The 17,500-nt window shown below is 39.8% G+C and overlaps 1 long non-coding RNA gene across 1 annotated transcript in view; it reads right to left on the bottom strand.

Annotated features, from left to right (window-relative positions):
- The window catches only part of LOC133546103 (uncharacterized), a 109,018-nt gene that overhangs the window by 61,955 nt on the left and 29,563 nt on the right, over window positions 1-17,500 (bottom strand). The window contains exons 2-3 of the long non-coding RNA XR_009804985.1: window positions 10,079-10,152; window positions 4,738-4,896 (exon numbers count right to left, since the gene is read on the bottom strand). This is a non-coding gene — a long non-coding RNA (uncharacterized LOC133546103). The remainder of the gene's footprint in view (window positions 1-4,737; window positions 4,897-10,078; window positions 10,153-17,500) is intronic.

Below are 17,500 nucleotides of genomic sequence, written 5' to 3'. Positions count from 1 at the left end.
TTCAAGTTTCACCAGTGGTCGAAAGATGCGAAAGTCCCTCGTTTGTTCTGTTCTGTCGCAGCATCGCTACAGACGATAGCGATGCTACGACAGAGATGTGTGGATGTGTGACACTCAAAGCAGATGCATTTCAAACGATAGTCAATGAAATCACAAAGGTGAGTTTTGTTGATGTTATTGACTTATGTGCTAATCAGACATATCTGCGCACAGCATGACTGCAAACTAATCAATGCTAACATGCTATTTAGGCGAGCTGATGTACATATTGCATCATTATGCCTCATTTGTAGCTATATTTGCATCCAGCCTTTCCCTCCGCCCACATTTAATGCCAAACAAACACATACCAATTGACGGTTTCAAGTTGCACCAGTGGTCAAAAGATGCAATCGTTGTTTAGAAGGCGATCGCCGAATTCGTCCTCGTTGTCGTTGTCTGTCGTGATATGGCTCAATAGCTTCAGTTTCTTCTACAATTTCGTTTTAGCTATCTGCCTCCATACTGCAACCATCCGTTTCAATACATGCGTAATCTGTTGAGTTGCTTAAGCCGCTGAACTCCGAGTCTGAATCCGAGCTAATGTCGCTATATTTTTCTGTTCTATCCGCCATGTTTGTTTGTATTGGCATCATGCAGTGACGTCACAGGAAAATGGACGGGTGGATACAGCGATGGTGAAAATCAGGCACTTTGAAGCCGTTTTTGAGATATTGCGTGATGGGTAAAATTTTGAAAAAAACTTCGAAAAATAAAATAAGCTACTGGGAACTGATTTTTGTTGGTTTTAACCCTTCTGAAATTGTGATAATGTTCCCCTTTAAAAGCACTTAGAACAATCACACAGCATCATTCTGTAGGCCCCAACTCAACAACTCAACAGAGCTGAGTAAATACATATGGACTCTTTTATTAAGACATTAACATTGATCCCACCATTACACGGTGAATTGTGGCATCTGACTCACCGTACCACAGTGCAGCTAAAAGATGTCACCTGGGCCTGGAAGAACTGTTTGTTATTATAAACCACCCCAGCATGTCCACTTTTAACAAACACCAACTGCTCTCATCATGCCGACACAGAAGCAAGGCATTAATGTGCAAAGACAGCCACACCCCCATGTAATGTACCCTATATATATATATATATACATGTAACAACCACACTTCAATACAATCCCCTGTAGAGCAGGGAAACAGGCTTGTAGAGATGATATAGCCTCTGTGTTTTTCTGACCTAATGTATATTCCACCCTAACCCCGGTATTCAGCACTGTATCATCAACTACAGAAACCTCCACTATATATATATATATATATATATATATATATATATGACATTTTAAAATTGTTCTTTATTGATGTTTAAAAGTTGTGAATCAATTTAGAATCGGGATGAATAAGAATCGCGATTTGGATGCTTATGTTTAAAAGAACAAATTCAAGTTCAAACATACAGCGAGAAAATGAAGAAAAAAGCATAAAAAACCTCCACTTATTCTATTTCATATCACTTATTCCACATTGAATTTTTCAGCACTGAATTTTTTTACATTAAATTTTTATACACTGCATTGTTAAACACGATCCGTACACCAAGGGTAATATCAAAATATGTCCGATACTGGAGTAATCAGGTCGATATTATTATTGTCTTCACATTTTTTGGGGTTGTTTTTGTTCTTGTCAATGCCAGGGAATAATTCTTGGAAGAAAAGAGGACTTTGAGGGCAAAAAGCAGAGGATTAAAAGGAGTAATAGATAGTAATTTTTACTGTAGTTGAGTTATGGTGTCCCATGGACCTTGTTGTGCTCAACAATGCTATGTAGTAAAAGAATAAATATTCAGTTTATATTGGTAAACTCTCAATAGCCTTTACCGTAAATAATGAAAAAATGTTTAGTTAGGTCACGTGGTCGGTATTGGTATCGGCCGATATCACTCATGGATGATCGCAATCGACAGCAAAAAAAAGCTTAGGCTGTTGAAGTCGAGTGGTTATTATTTTTTGGTGACCCCTAGTGGTCACAACAATTTATGAAGTTAAGCTCATGATGCAGTTAGTTGAATGATGCGGACACGTTTCTTACTGGATACTTTGTATGCGTAAGTAATATGCAACTAGAATTGTTTGATACTTGTTTATACTGACAAATGTGCTGTTTTATAATGATTATTACGTATTTCTAGCTTGTGTGCTATTGTGTGCTTAGCTGCTGTGTAGCTGCTGTGTAGCTGCTAGGTGCTACTAGCCTATAGTCCAGCATGCTTACTTTGTGCAAATGACTAACTTAATTAGAAGAAGAAAGCACCTTTTTGCTTATTGGAGGACATTTTGATAAATCCAATCCTTGTTTTTCTGCTGATATCAGACTGATATCGGATCTCAGTATCAGGTCGGGACACCCCTACTGAAGATAAGGAAATTGGCAGTAAGGACTAGGAAAAAATAATGTGTTTATTATTTGATAAATTGTCTTATATTCAGGCCAATCTCAGAGTTTCTCGAAAACATCGTTAATCAAAAACAAAAGTTGCTCACTCAGGTTTCAGGTTTCAGGTAATTCATCTTCTTTAATTTTCCATTTTTGCAGTCTTAGATTTCTGCCATTGTGGAAAGTTCTGGATAGCTTATTTGAACTTGAATTTAAAAGGGCCACAGCAAAGTAGGAATGCTGAATATTTCAGCATGTTTAGCGGCAGCCATCATCTTTCCCCTTCAAAACTCTCACTTGTCAGCCACGTTAAAAGATGATAAGGTTTGATGTTTTTTGTCTGCAGAAAATGTAGTCTGAAGTCTTCCTCTGAACCAATGAAGAAGTCCCACGCACTTGACGCCATGTTTGTTTTTGAGAAGCTCAGGGGAAGTTTACAGGTAGGCGAAAAGGAGCGCTTGATTGCTTCACCCGAACAAATATTACCAGTATTCTTGCCTACTTTTTCTCTTTTCTTTTGTTCATTTTCTCTGATGTTATCGGATTTATTGCAGTAAAGTCAGCCTGATAATTGTTTGTCTGACACGTTTCATGCAGCCTTAGGAAAACACATGTTTGAAGTGAAAACAATTCATAAATAATAAAACATCAAATAAAAAACCTTCCATAAAAAACAAATTAATACAAAGTTTTAAAAGAATAAAACCACTTCTGTCATGATTTGTGTTGGATTTTGTTCTGCGCTAATAAAATGCTTTCGATATCGTTTTTCAAATTTAAAAAAGTAAACATTCATGGTCTGCATTTACATGAACTAAATGTATTTATATATATTTTTATTTATTTATTTATTTATTTATTATTATTATGGTGACATTTAAAAGTGAGCTGATTATGATAACTGTGCCACTTGGTATATCAGGTTTTATTTTTACATTTGAGTAGCCTTTGCAATGCAGTTGCACTTCCAAGACATTAGATGGCAGTACTGTATATGAGAGCAGTTCCAGCGAGGGCCGCATAAATACAAAGTGAAGGATGCAGGGGCCACTTGGACACATTTAGTACATAAAAAAAACTAAAACCACTACAATATAGATAGATTACCATGAATTGATTAACGTGGACCCCGACTTAAACAAGTTGAAAAACTTATTGGGGTGTTACCATTTAGTGCTCAATTGTACGGAATATGTACTGTACTGTGCAATCTACTAATAAAAGTTTCATTCATTCATTCGTTCATCAATCTGAACACAGCATCCATATTTTAGCTTTGTGTTATCACTAACAAAACAAATGTCCTTTGGTCCTAAAAGTAGTATTTTCAAGAATAACAATGTGTAAATGAAGTAAAAATATCAATACTACAGTAGTATTGGCAACTAGGCCAGACCAAAACAAAACAATCATTGGTATGCTAATAATAATATTAGCATGCTAACTTTTTAGCCAACTTTGGAGTCAAACACCTCAGGGTCTTTTAACTTGGTACTTGATGCATGCTAACTGCCGTTACACGTTAGCATGCTAACTTTACATAATCATATGACTTGGTACTTTCCACATGCTAACAGTTAGCATAGCATGCTAACTGTCAATTTTGCAGCTGGACACTTCAGAGTCATTGAACTTGCTACTTGACACATGCTAACTGTCTGCATGTTGATGTTAGCATGTCAACATTAGCATGCTAACTTTTTTTTGTGCTAATTTTACAGGTGTATATTTCAAAGTCACATGACTTGGTACTTGACACAATCTAGCTGTTTACATGCTAATGTTAGCATTTGGGTTTTATTGTGGGATGTTCTCATCTGGGATGTTTTAGTTTGGTTTTAGGAATGTGTCGCCGGCCAGCAGGTGGCACTTTGGACACCCCTGCTGTTGTCTAACTCGGAAGTAGCATTTTCCAAGGAGCTGAATGTGTTATGTTGCGCCCTGCAAAGTGTTTATGCTCTGGTTTGACACCAGCTGTTTGAGTCCTTCACTACTTTTGGAGGTGTTGAGATCCCCATGTTAAACTGCTAGTGCTAATAGTAGCATGTCTATGGCAAATCCAATGTAAATGAGCATGGAGCTAATGTATTTTGGAGGAGTGAAGCCTGGGAGTGTTTTGTAGCAAGTGTTGGACAGACAATGTCCACATGACTGAGAGGAAGTAGCGTGCTGCAGTGGGATAATCTTCCCACATGTTGCTGTGATGACGGAGCCAGCTTGTTGAGCATGACTTGCACCCGCCGCTAAGTGCCTGACCGTCTAGCACATAAATAAAAGGGCGAGGAGGCGTCTGCTTACCTTGGCCTGCGGTCAGACGCTCGCAGGTTCAGCGGCGGGTCGGACTTGACGGGAGCTCTGGAGAGGAAGCTCAACACCTTTTGGGTCTGCACCAATCTTTCCTTTGGAGCTTGCACCAGATCCTTCTTTGGTCTGCTCAGGTCTCTGCTGCTCCTCAACCTGAATGGAGGACAGGAACAGGTCTTAGCAGGACTGGAGGACAGGAACAGGTCTTAGCAGGACTGCCATGAATTGATGAAGGTGGACCGTGACTTAAACAAGTTGAAAAACTTATTGGGGTGTTACCATTTAGTGCTCAATTGTACACAATATGTACTGTACTGTGCTATCTAATAATACATGTTTCAATCAATCAATCAATCAATCAATCAATCAATCAATTAATTGAATCAAAGGACAGGAAGAGGTCTGAGCCGGACTGGAGGACAGGAAGAGGTCTTAGCAGGACCAATGGACGTTTTCAGCCAGGTGACTCCAGACTGTGTGGTGCCTTCAAGGACCGTTGGACACTGAGCAACACGCACATGATGACCGGGATGTAGCGATGATAATAATAATAATGATAATAATAATAATAATGATGATAAGAACAATAATACTAATAGTAATAATAGTGATGAGAAGATGGAGATGGTGTTCCATGGTGTGAGGGTGCAGGTGGTCTCCAGGAGCAGCAGCTGGGCGCTCACTAGTCTGGTTGCCAAGTCCTTGGAAAGAGACCCAGTAGGACCTGGACACCTCCTTTCTTCTTCACTTTATCTGCTTCCTCTTCACATGCTGCCACTCTCATAAAGTCCAGTGTCACTCTCATAAAGTCCAGTGTCACTCTCATAAAGTGAAATGTCCCTTTCATAAAGTCCAGTGTCACTCTCATGACGTGCAGTGTCACTCTCATAAAGTGTAGTACCACTCTCATGAAGACCAGTGTCACTCTCATAAAGTGTAGTACCACTCTCATGAAGACCAGTGTCACTCTCATAAAGTGTAGTACCACTCTCATGAAGACCAGTGTCACTCTCATAAAGTGTAGTACCACTCTCATGAAGACCAGTGTCACTCTCATAAAGTGTAGTACCACTCTCATGAAGACCAGTGTCACTCTCATAAAGTGTAGTACCACTCTCATGAAGACCAGTGTCACTCTCATAAAGTCCAGTGTCACTCTCATAAAGTGTAGTACCACTCTCATGAAGACCAGTGTCACTCTCATAAAGTCCAGTGTCACTCTCATAAAGTGAAGTGTCACTCTCATAAAGTCCAGTGTCACTCTCATAAAGTGAAATGTCACTTTCATAAAGTCTAGCGTCACTCTCATGACGTGTAGTGTCACTGTCATAAAGTGAAGTGTCACTTTCATAAAGTCCAGTGTCACTCTCATAAAGTGAAGTGTCACTGTCATAAAGTGAAGTGTCACTTTCGTAAAGTCCCGTGTCACTTTCATAAAGTCCAGTGTCACTCTCATAAAGTGAAGTGTCACTCTCATAAAGTCCAGTGTCACTCTCATAAAGTGAAATGTCACTTTCATAAAGTCTAGCGTCACTCTCATGACGTGTAGTGTCACTGTCATAAAGTGAAGTGTCTCTGTCATAAAGTGAAGTGTCACTTTCGTAAAGTCCAGTGTCACTTTCATAAAGTCCAGTGTCACTCTCATAAAGTGAAGTGTCACTGTTATTAAGTCCAGTGTCACGCTCATAAAGTGAAATGTCACTTTCATAAAGTCTAGCGTCACTCTCATGACGTGTAGTGTCACTGTCATAAAGTGAAGTGTCACTGTCATAAAGTCTAGTGTCACTCTCATAAAGTTCAGTGTCACTGTCATAAAGTGAAGTGTCACTTTCGTAAAGTCCAGTGTCACTTTCATAAAGTCCAGTGTCACTCTCATAAAGTGAAGTGTCACTGTTATTAAGTCCAGTGTCACGCTCATAAAGTCCAGTGTCACTGTCATAAAGTGAAGTGTCGTTTTCATAAAGTCCAATGTCACTGTCATAAAGTGAAGTGTCACTGTCATACAGTCTAGTGTCACTCTCATAAAGTGAAGTGTCACTGTCATAAAGTGAAGTGTCACTTTCGTAAAGTCCAGTGTCACTTTCATAAAGTCCAGTGTCACTCTCATAAAGTGAAGTGTCACTTTCATAAAGTGTAGTGTCACTCTCATAAAGTGAAGTCACTGTCATAAAGTGTAGTGTCACTGTCGTGTGAGTGTGATAAAGTGTGGTGTGAGTGTGATAAAGTGTGGTGCGCTGAGAGGGATTCTAATGGGGGTGAGGTGAGATGAGAAATCGAAAAGTTTACATTTCAAACATTTTCTGCTGCTCTTTGTTTTCCATACCTGATACAAGACATCCAATGATGATCAGTATTGAGCGATATCAAACAGTGATATGGTGATAGTGGTCAGTCCTACAATGATACGGTGGTTGATAATGAGAAGTGACAATAATCAGACTTCATATTTCTTCTCTTTGAGGATGAGACAATCAGCAGCTAACGTGCTAACGTGCTAACTACTTGTGCTGATTTGTCCCGGTGACAAAGTAGTGAGGATGGAAGTGAAGTGACGCTGACGCTGTTTGGCTTCCAGGAAGACAGGTGCATCATGGGAGGTGGGAGCTGACAGGAAAAGAGAAGATGGTGGTACTTCCTGCCCCTCCCCCGCCTCCAATGAGGGTGTGGACACAAACACAGCACCACTGTCTCAAAGGGCTGCACGAGCCACAACCTTCTTCACCTGTCTTTCCACACAACTTTTGTTTGTCCTCGCTCAGGCCAACACCTGAAGTGATTTATATTTATATAGCACTTTTCTCTAGGGACTCAAAGCACTTTCATAGTGAAAGCCAATATTCTATTTAAAGCAGTGTGGGTGGCACCGGGAGCAGGTGGCTCAAGGCTCTTGCCCAAGGACACCACGGCAGTGACTCAGATGGCAGAAGTGGGGATCGAACCTGGAACCCTCATGTTGCTGGCACGGCCACTTCAGCAACCGAGCTGCAGCATCCCAGCTATACCTGGAACTTTCCTTTTCCACAATCCAGCAGGTGTCCAAAGGAAAAAGAAGATTCTGTGGTTTTCTTCTTCCTTTCACACAAAGTCTGCACATTTGCCACAGAAGTGTGTCCTGGCAGGCAGCAGACCTGCTTTCTACGTACGTGTCCTTTAAACCAGCCTTGCCAAATACTGGTCTTTGTACATGGACACCACATTGATGTCTGACCTCTTGGTGAGGAAATGACCACATCCCTGCCTTCAAATCAACGTCACAAGCCCACATTGACTCAAACTCCTCAAAAAGCAGGTTTCAAGGGTGTAGAACCTTGCTTGATACATGACCAGAATTTAAAGGTCAAATCAGCATCACGAGCCGACATTGACTCAACGTCATCAAAGTGTTGTTTCAACGATGTATTTGTCTTGTAGAACATTGCTTGGGAAATGACCACAATCCAATGTGAAATCAACACAAGACACCAACGTTGACTAAAGGTCGTCAAAAAGTATGTTGTTTCAACATTATGTTTGTGGTGCTGAAGGTCACGACCTCATTGAAGAAGATGTCAAGGTTGTTTCAATGTCGTGTGCCTGCTGGCTGAGTAGTGCTACACAAATATGATCCTTGTGCTCTAAGATTCATCCTCAAGTCAAAACATGGATACTTTTGATGATTTTGGGAAAATGTTGCACAGAATGAAGTAAAACTGAAGCCACCGCACGATGTGTTGGCCTTCTTTAGCCGCTTGGTCCCGTATCGAATGTGGCACAAGAAGAAGAAGGAGTAAGTCAGAGTGTCCGCCCTGAGATGGGGAGGTTGTGAGTTCAAACCCCGGCCGAGTCATAGCAAAGACTATAAAAATGGGAGCCATGACCTCCCTGCTTGGCACTCAGCATCAAGGCTTGGAATTGGGGGTTAAATCACCACAAATAATTCCTGGGCGCGGCCACCGCTGCTGCTCACTGCTCCCCTCACCTCCCAGGCGGTGAACAAGGGTGATGGGTCAAATGCAGAGGACACATTTCACCACACCTAGTGTGTGTGTGTGTGTGTGACTATCATTGCTACTTTAAGTCCAAGCAATATTAACATGCAGTGCTTGCTTGGCGCTCGCTCCATAATAAAAATGTGTCTTTACTTTGCATCTTTGGAATAGATCGTGTTGGAGCAAAGAGGTTCCACAACCCTTGGCGAAGTATAAATAGAAGGAAGGTCCACGTTGGGAGGTCTGTTGAGGTGCTCATTAGTGACAATCACCAAAGTGGAGTGGCCAGGAAGGGAGAACAGTTGCTGCCGACGTTTAAAATAGAAATGAAACCAATGCTTTGGCAACCCTGACCCTAAAGTGTGCCAAACCCTACAAAGACCTCATCCGTAATAATTACATTGAAAGACCAAAGATGGACTTTATAGAGGACGGAAATGGAGGCCAGAGAGGCGAGCATCAGTGCTCGCTCGATGGCAAAGTGTTGACATCATCTCAGGCAAATATAAATCTTCATCTCGGGACTCAACCACCGCTCAGACAGGACACCAAAGAAAATACGCTTTATCGTTTTTAAATGAGACCTTTTCTGCTTTGCATGAAAAAAAAAGAGCATTTGGAGAATGGATTGGTAAAGCTAACCATAATATTTGAAGAGACTAAGAAATAACTGAAGACCATCCAAAGGTTAAAACACAACAACTTTGGAACACAACTTCCAAGAATCCTAACCCTAAATCCTAGAAAAAGTCATTCTACCTGTTCCTACCCACAAACCATGAGGTCGGCTGAATAAAGTTGTCAATTATTGTTCTATTTCTGGACATATTCTGGATGGATGTCGCCACAAAGCGGGAAACCAATAAAATGTGTTCAACTCAGACCAGGTTTGGAATGATCATTATTATTCCGCTATTACTATTGCCGTGTTCCTCACTCAGACCATTAGCTTAGGAGGACATATTTCTGGTGGCACACACCTGTTTGCATGTTACAGGCCCAGTCGTGAAGCTTTCATGATCCATCCCAGACCTAAGCAGCTCCATCTGGACAAATACCATTTTCGAGGGAATCTTAATCTTTCCCAAGTTCTCACTCGTTATGCTAAATTAGCACCACACCGCCGCGGCTGTTTAAACTCGGGGAACTAATTGGGTCGGAACGTTGGCCTGCAATAGTTTTGTGAGGACTGACGCAGACGGTCCACTAAAGATCCAATGACTTCATCGCTGCCATTCTTTTTAACGAGAAGGCGAGCTTGTCAAGTTCCATAGTCTTTTTTTTTGTTGGACCTTTTGTTTAGTCAGCTTGTGGGAAACTAGGGAATAACGTATCCTGTTGGAGCTAAATACACTCAAATTACTCACCAATAACACGCAGAAAAGGGAAAGCAGGCGTCTGATTGGTCTCAAGAAGAGGAAGTTGGCATCGTCAAGTTGACCTGGGAACAGAAAGAGAACACCTGTTTGAAGAGAGTCTAAGAAATAACTGAAGACGATGCAAAGATTAAAAGACAACAACTTTGGTATGGGAACTTCTAAGAATCTTTACCCGAAGTCCTAAAAAACCTAATTCTACCCAAAACCCCAATCCTTCAACCCCAACCCTAGTCTCTCTCTTGCTGCCCTATAACCAACTGCAAACCACTAAACCCAAGTGCCTAACTCTAACCCTGGCCAAACCTCAAACTCCTAACTTTAAAACTTCACCAAAACCCTCATCTCTAACCTGAACCACTAAACCTAAAACAAACCCCTAACCCTTAGGAGGCAAACCTAGACCCTCAACTTAGACCAAACCATGGTAGATCTACTGCGAGACATAAACACGTTTACAGGTAAACAATCCAGTTCTACAAACACTGTTGTCATTGAAACAAACAACCAAAAAGAAAAAAAAATGTATCTAATCAACAAACAATTATATCACCCCCCTGCAGTACCTATACACAACCCACAGGAGGCAAGGACCCCTGTTGAAGACCTCTATGCTTTAAACTACATCTATTCTTAGAATCAGACCCAGGACATGTTGGATCCCCCAGGAGGAACCGGACAAAGTAAAAAAAAAAAAAAAAAATAGGTAAACTGAAGGTAAATTGAACATATACAAATAAGTAGGTAAAATGGGGAAAAAAAGAGCAATACATTTCAAAAGGGTACACCTATGGTAAAAGGTAAGTAAAATAAGGTACACATAAAGTAAATACAACGTAAAAGAATATCTTCCTTTCAAAGAAGGTAAATGTACATAAAAGAAAGTACAAATAAGGTCAAATGTATCTAAGAAGGTACAAAGAAGGTAAATGTACATAAAAGAAAGTACAAATAAGGTAAAATGTATCTAAGAAGGTACAAAGAAGGTAAATGTACATAAAAGAAAGTACAAATAAGGTAAATAGAACTTAACAAAAGGCACAAAGGTATATAGTGCATAAAAGAAGGTACAAAGAAGGTAAAAAGTACGTAAGACAGTAAAGAGAAGGTAAAAAGTACTTAAAATAAAGTAAAAAGTATGTAAAACAAGGTACACAAGGTAAATGGTATGTAAAAGAAGATAAAAAGAAAGTGAAAAGTACTTAAAACGGTAGAAATAAAGTAAACAATGCATTAAAGAAGGTACAAAGTACGTAGAGGAAGGTAAAAAGAAAATAAAAGGTACTTAAAAGAAGGTAGAAATAAACAGTGCATAAGAGAAGGTACAAAGTATGTAAAAGAAAGTAAAAAAAAGTAAAAAGTACATAAAACAGGGTAGAAATAAAGTAAGTGGTGCATAAAAGAAGGTAGAAAGTACGTTAAAGAAGGTAAAAAGAAAGTAAAAAGTACATACAACAGGGTATAAACAAAGTAAACGGTGCATAAAAGAAGGTAGAAAATAAGTTAAAAAAGGTAAAATAAGTAAAAAGTACATAAAACAGGGTAGAAATAAAGTAAACGGTGCATAGAAGAATGTAAAAGTATGTTAAAGGAGGTAAAAAGAAAGTAAAAAGTAGTTGAAAGAGGGTAGAAATAAAGTAAACGGTGCATAAAAGAAGGTAAAAGTATGTTAAAGAAGGTTAACAGAAAGTAAAAAGTAGTTGAAAGAGGGTAGAAATAAAGTAAAAATTGCATAAAAGAAGGTAAAAAGAAAGTAAAAAGTAGTTTAAAGAGGGTAGAAATAAAGTAAACAGTGCATAAAAGAAGGTAAAAGCACGTTAAAGAAGGTAAAAAGAAAGTCAAAAGTAGTTGAAAGAGGGCAGAAATAAAGTAAACGGTGCATGAAAGAAGGTAAAAGTATGTTAAAGAAGGTAAAAATAAAATAAAAAGTAGTTGAAAGAGGGCAGAAATTAAGTAAACGGTGCATAAAAGAAGGTAAAAGTATGTTAAAGAAGGTAAAAAAGAAATTAAAAAGTAGTTGAAAGAGGGTAGAAATAAAGAAGGTAGGAAGTATGTTAAAGAAGGTAAAAAAGAAAGTAAAAAGTCGTTGAAAGAGGGTAGAAATAAAGAAGGTAGGAAGTATGTTAAAGAAGGTAAAAGACCTTAAAACTAAAGCCTAATCTCTCTAAAGCTCAGCACTAACCCTAAAATCCTCAACTGGAATTGAAATTGAGCTGGAAAAGGTATCAAGTTTGAAAGGTTGTGAAAGCTAGTGCGAGTGCAACAAAGTGCTCTTCACTTCATTATCGTGCTTATCTTCCACGCACCGCCGAGCTCGTCATGGCGACGCCTTTCACTGGCCGCCATCAATGGGCGCCACAAAAGCTCCGTCCTCGCTCAATAACGTCGACCTGGCCTTCAGAACACGGTTCTCACACACCCGAGGTGACATCTGCTGAATTGATCTATAGACGGAGGGACCCCCACACCCCCACACCCCCACACCCCCAACCTTCCATTGGCCACATTTGGCCCAGTAATGGGCTCCTATGTCCGTGGAAACGCAGACTGGGATCTGGCCAGAGACCAGGAAGAAGGACCGCCACAATAGGAAGGAAAAATAGGATGCTAGCTTCCATTTCCAATTAGCTTAGCATCTGAGCTGCATTATGTTCTGCCGGGCCAACATGAAGTTACCCACAATGCCTCAGTCCCTGAGGTGGACTCTTGACTTGGACTGCGTTGATGGGAAGGCCGCACTCAGATTGAAACTCGGGATAAAGTTGGTCATCACCATCGCTGGATGTCCACAATTAGCAACATTTTTGTCAACTACAGAAGATAAGAAGCAGGAGAGAAATGTAACTTGTTCTGATCATAATCCCCTCAAATATCACGGCAGAACTAGAGCAAAGTGAGAAAATAGGAACATAAAAACCTGAGAAGAAGTATTTCCTGCAGGTTGGTGCTAGGAAATAACGGCTGTGTAACATTATTTTGACCTCTTATTCTTATTTAACTAAGCACATGATTTTGTTTTTGCAGTAATTGTTTCAATATTATTACTGTAATGGTCGATATGGATAATTATTGCCCACATTTGTGGTCCTCTCCAAGGTTCTCATAGTCATAACTGTCCCCGACGTCCCACTGGGTGTGAGTTTTACTTTCCCTGATGTGGGTTCTTCCGAGGATGTCATAGTGGTTTGTGCAGCCCTTTGAGACACTTGTGATTGGGGGCTATATAAATAAACATTGATTGATTGAAGCTTTGAAAGTGGAATTCTTTACCATTCTTGCTTGATGTACAGCTTAAGTTGTTCAACCACTGTCTTGTTGTGTGACCCTCGCCCCATCCTTTCTTGTGAAAGACTGAGCATTTCATGGAAGCTGCTTTTATATCCAATCATGGCACCCACCTGTTCCCAATTAGCCTGCACACCTGTGGGATGTTCCAAATAAGTGTTTGATGAGCATTCCTCAACTTTATCAGTATTTATTGTCACCTTTCCCAACTTCTTTGTCACGTATTGCTGGCATCAAATTCTAAAGTTAATGATTATTTGCAACAACAAAAAAAAGTTTATGAGTTTGAACATGAAATATGTTGTCTTTGTAGCATATTCAACTGAATATGGCTTGAAAAGGATTTGCAAATCATTGTATTCTGTTTATATTTACATCTAACACCATTTCACAACTCATATGGAAACAGGGTTTGTAGATATATGTATATAATATGTTTTTGAAATATACATCATAGTTTTACATGTATTTGTGTTGCTAAGTCCAATTAAGTGCCGGACAAAGCACCCCAGTGAGAAGTTGACCTGCAGGTGGACATAACGAGCGTGGTCCATTACGAGCACCCCAGGACATTTGGTCATTTTGTCCCAGGTTAGAAGTAGAAAAGATGGAATCTTGCTTCCATAGCAGTAATAAGAAGACAATAAAGCAATAAGAGAGGCTGTTCAAGCCTAAGAAGGAAGGTAACCTTAAGTTCCACAGCAGGCCTTTGAAGTGTGCACAGATGAGACGTTCTCCCCTCTTAATCATTCATCACGTCCTTCAAGCACTAAACTTTCTCCAAATGCAAGGCAGGAAGCGAGGAGCATGTAGGCCAGACGTCCGCCGGGATTCCCGCAGCAAAAACAAAAAGCGAGCAGGAGCGCTGAGAAGATTTGTAAAAAGCGGGCGAACATTGGACAAAGAAAGTGGCCGGGACATCAAAGACTATCCTTCTCTCTTGTTTAGAGAACACTAGGCCACCTACTCAGTGGTTTAGTGGTTGGAGTGTCCGCCCTGAGATGGGCAGGTTGGGAGTTCAAACCCTGGCCGAGTCATACCAAAGACTATAAAAAAAGAATAGAATAGAAAGTTTTTTATAGATCCCTGGGGGAAATTCAGCACCACAGTTCGCTCACAATAAACAATAATAATAATGAATAATATATGACATATATTATATATATAATATATGAATGATATAAATATATTCTACATTTAAGTGCAGTCAAGGAACAGATGGATTATACAGTCTGATGGCTGACGGTGTGAAGGACCTCCTGTGTGGTTCCGTGTTCCATTTAGGGAGTCTGAGCCTTCCACTGAACATGCTCCTTCTCTCCACAAGGTCCGAGTGTAGTGGGTGGGAGGTGTTGTCCATAATGTCTAGGAGTTTTGCTGGACTTCTCCTCTCTGACACCACCGCCAGAGAGTCCAGCTCCACTCCCACCACATTACTGGCCTTCTCTACCAACTTGTCCAGTCTGTTTGTGTCCCTCACTCTCAGCCCACTGCCCCAGTAAGCCACAGCGTACAAGAAGGTGCCACCACCTCCGACTCGTAGAGCATCTTCAACATCTTTGTACAGACGTTGAAGGATCCTAGCCTCCTGAGGAAGTAGGCTAGGATCCTTCAACGTCTGTAATGGGACAATATAAACATGGGACCCATAGTCTCCCTGCTTGGCACTCAGCAACAAGGCTTGGAATTGGGGGTTACATCACCAAATGATTCCCGGGCGTGGCACTGCTGCTGCCCACTGCTCCCCTCACCTCCCAGGGGGTGATCAAGGGGATGGGTCAAATGCAGAGGACAAATTTCACCACTCCTAGTGTGTGTGTGACAATCATTGCTACTTTAACTTGAACTTGTTTAGGACAGTCCTCCTCGACTCGCCATGGTCTGGAAAACATCTGCTAAATCAACTTTTAACATAAGTCTTATTTATGTCTTCTAACAGGAGTGCCCAAACTTTTCCGACTGAGGGCCGCAGACTGACAAATCAAAGGATCATTTTGCTAGTTTTCATCCACCATTAAAAATTACAAAATTACATTTTGTTAACAAACGCTGAAGAGCCAAAGCTGAACTGAGATGCTAACAGTTAGCATCAAGCAACAACAACTATGAGCAAAATGAGCTAAAAAAAAACAACCCTAAAAACTAGCATGCTAACAGTACTATGCTATTAATGACATGCTTACAGTAAGCATTAGTGAAATACCAACATATATTACACTGTACCTGCTACATTACATTAAAAGCTAGCATGCTAATGTTAGCAAGCTAAAATGCCAACCGTAACATGTATTAAGTAGCACAATGTATTACTTTGCAGTGTTTACCTCAACAATGTGTTTAAGATGCTAGCATGCTTGTGTGCTGACAGTCAATGTTAGTGGAACACTAAAACAGGACAGCATACCCGCTAAATTAGATAAAAAGGCTAGCATACTAAAAAGCTAACTGTAGCAAAATATACAAACCCTGTTTCCATATGAGTTGGGAAATTGTGTTAGATGTAAATATAAACAGAATACAATGATTTGCAAATCCTTTTCAAGCCATATTCAGTTGAATATGCTACAAAGACAACATATTTCATGTTCAAACTCATAAACTTTTTTTTGTTGGTTCAAATAATCATTAACTTTAGAATTTGATGGCAGCAACACGTGACAAAGAAGTTGGGAAAGGTGGCAATAAATACTGATAAAGTTGAGGAATGCTCATCAAACACTTATTTGGAACATCCCACAGGTGTGCAGGCTAATTGGGAACAGGTGGGTGCCATGATTGGCTATAAAAGCAGCTTCCATGAAATGCTAAGTCATTCACAAACAAGGATGGGGTGAGGGTCACCACTTTGTAAGCAAATTGTCAAACAGTTTTAGAACAACATTTCTCAACGAGCTATTGCAAGGAATTTAGGGATTTTACCATCTACGGTCTGTAAAATCATCAAAAAGTTCAGAGAATCTGGAGAAATCACTGCACGTAAGCCATGATATTACGGACCTTTGAACCCTCAGGCGGTGCTGCATCAAAAACCGACATCTGTGTGTAAAGATATCACCACATGGGCTCAGGAACACTTAAAAAAACCACTGTCAGTAACTACAGTTGGTCGCTACATCTGTAAGTGCAAGTTAAAACTCTACTATGCAAAGCCAAACCCATTTATCAACAACACCCTGAAACGCTGCCGGCTTCTCTGGGCCCGAGCTCAGCTGAGATGGACTGATGCAAAGTGGAAAAGTGTTCTGTGGTCTGACGAGTCCACATTTCAAATGATATTGGAATACCAAAATATATGACACTATATCTGCTAAATGTGATGAAAAAGCTAGAATGCTAACATTGTTATTCTAACATGCTAACAATAGCATGCTTAAATTTAGCATTAGTGAAACACCAAAACATATGACACTATACCTGCTAAATTAGATAAAGCTAAGATGCTAATATTAGCATGCTAAAATGCTAACCGTAACTTGTGTCAAGTAACAAAATATGTTACTCTGAGGTGTCGACCTGAAACTGTCTTGTAGTCAGTAAAATATAGTACGCCAAGCGGGGCAGCTTCGATAAAGTCCTACAAAAACATGTTCACAGTTTTCTGATCGCTGTGTGTAATGTTCTATATTCTCACGTGTAATGTTCTATATTCTCATGTGTAATGTTCTATATTCTCATGTGTAATGTTCTATATTCTCACGTGTAATGTTCTATATTCTCATGTGTAATGTTCTATATTCTCAGGTGTAATGTTCTATATTCTCACGTGTAATGTTCTATATTCTCATGTGTAATGTTCTATATTCTCATGTGTAATGTTCTATATTCTCACGTGTAATGTTCTATATTCTCATGTGTAATGTTCTATATTCTCAGGTGTAATGTTCTATATTCTCACGTGTAATGTTCTATATTCTCATGTGTAATGTTCTATATTCTCATGTGTAATGTTCCATATTCTCACGTGTAATGTTCTATATTCTCATGTGTAATGTTCTATATTCTCACGTGTAATGTTCTATATTCTCATGTGTAATGTTCTATATTCTCATGTGTAATGTTCCATATTCTCACGTGTAATGTTCTATATTCTCATGTGTAATGTTCTATATTCTCATGTGTAATGTTCTA

This window comes from Nerophis ophidion, linkage group LG29, assembly GCF_033978795.1.
Source record: "Nerophis ophidion isolate RoL-2023_Sa linkage group LG29, RoL_Noph_v1.0, whole genome shotgun sequence".
In the NCBI taxonomy this organism is placed as follows: domain Eukaryota; kingdom Metazoa; phylum Chordata; class Actinopteri; order Syngnathiformes; family Syngnathidae; genus Nerophis; species Nerophis ophidion.
Note: the sequence above shows the minus strand (reverse complement) of the source record. Positions and strands in the feature narration are given on the sequence as shown.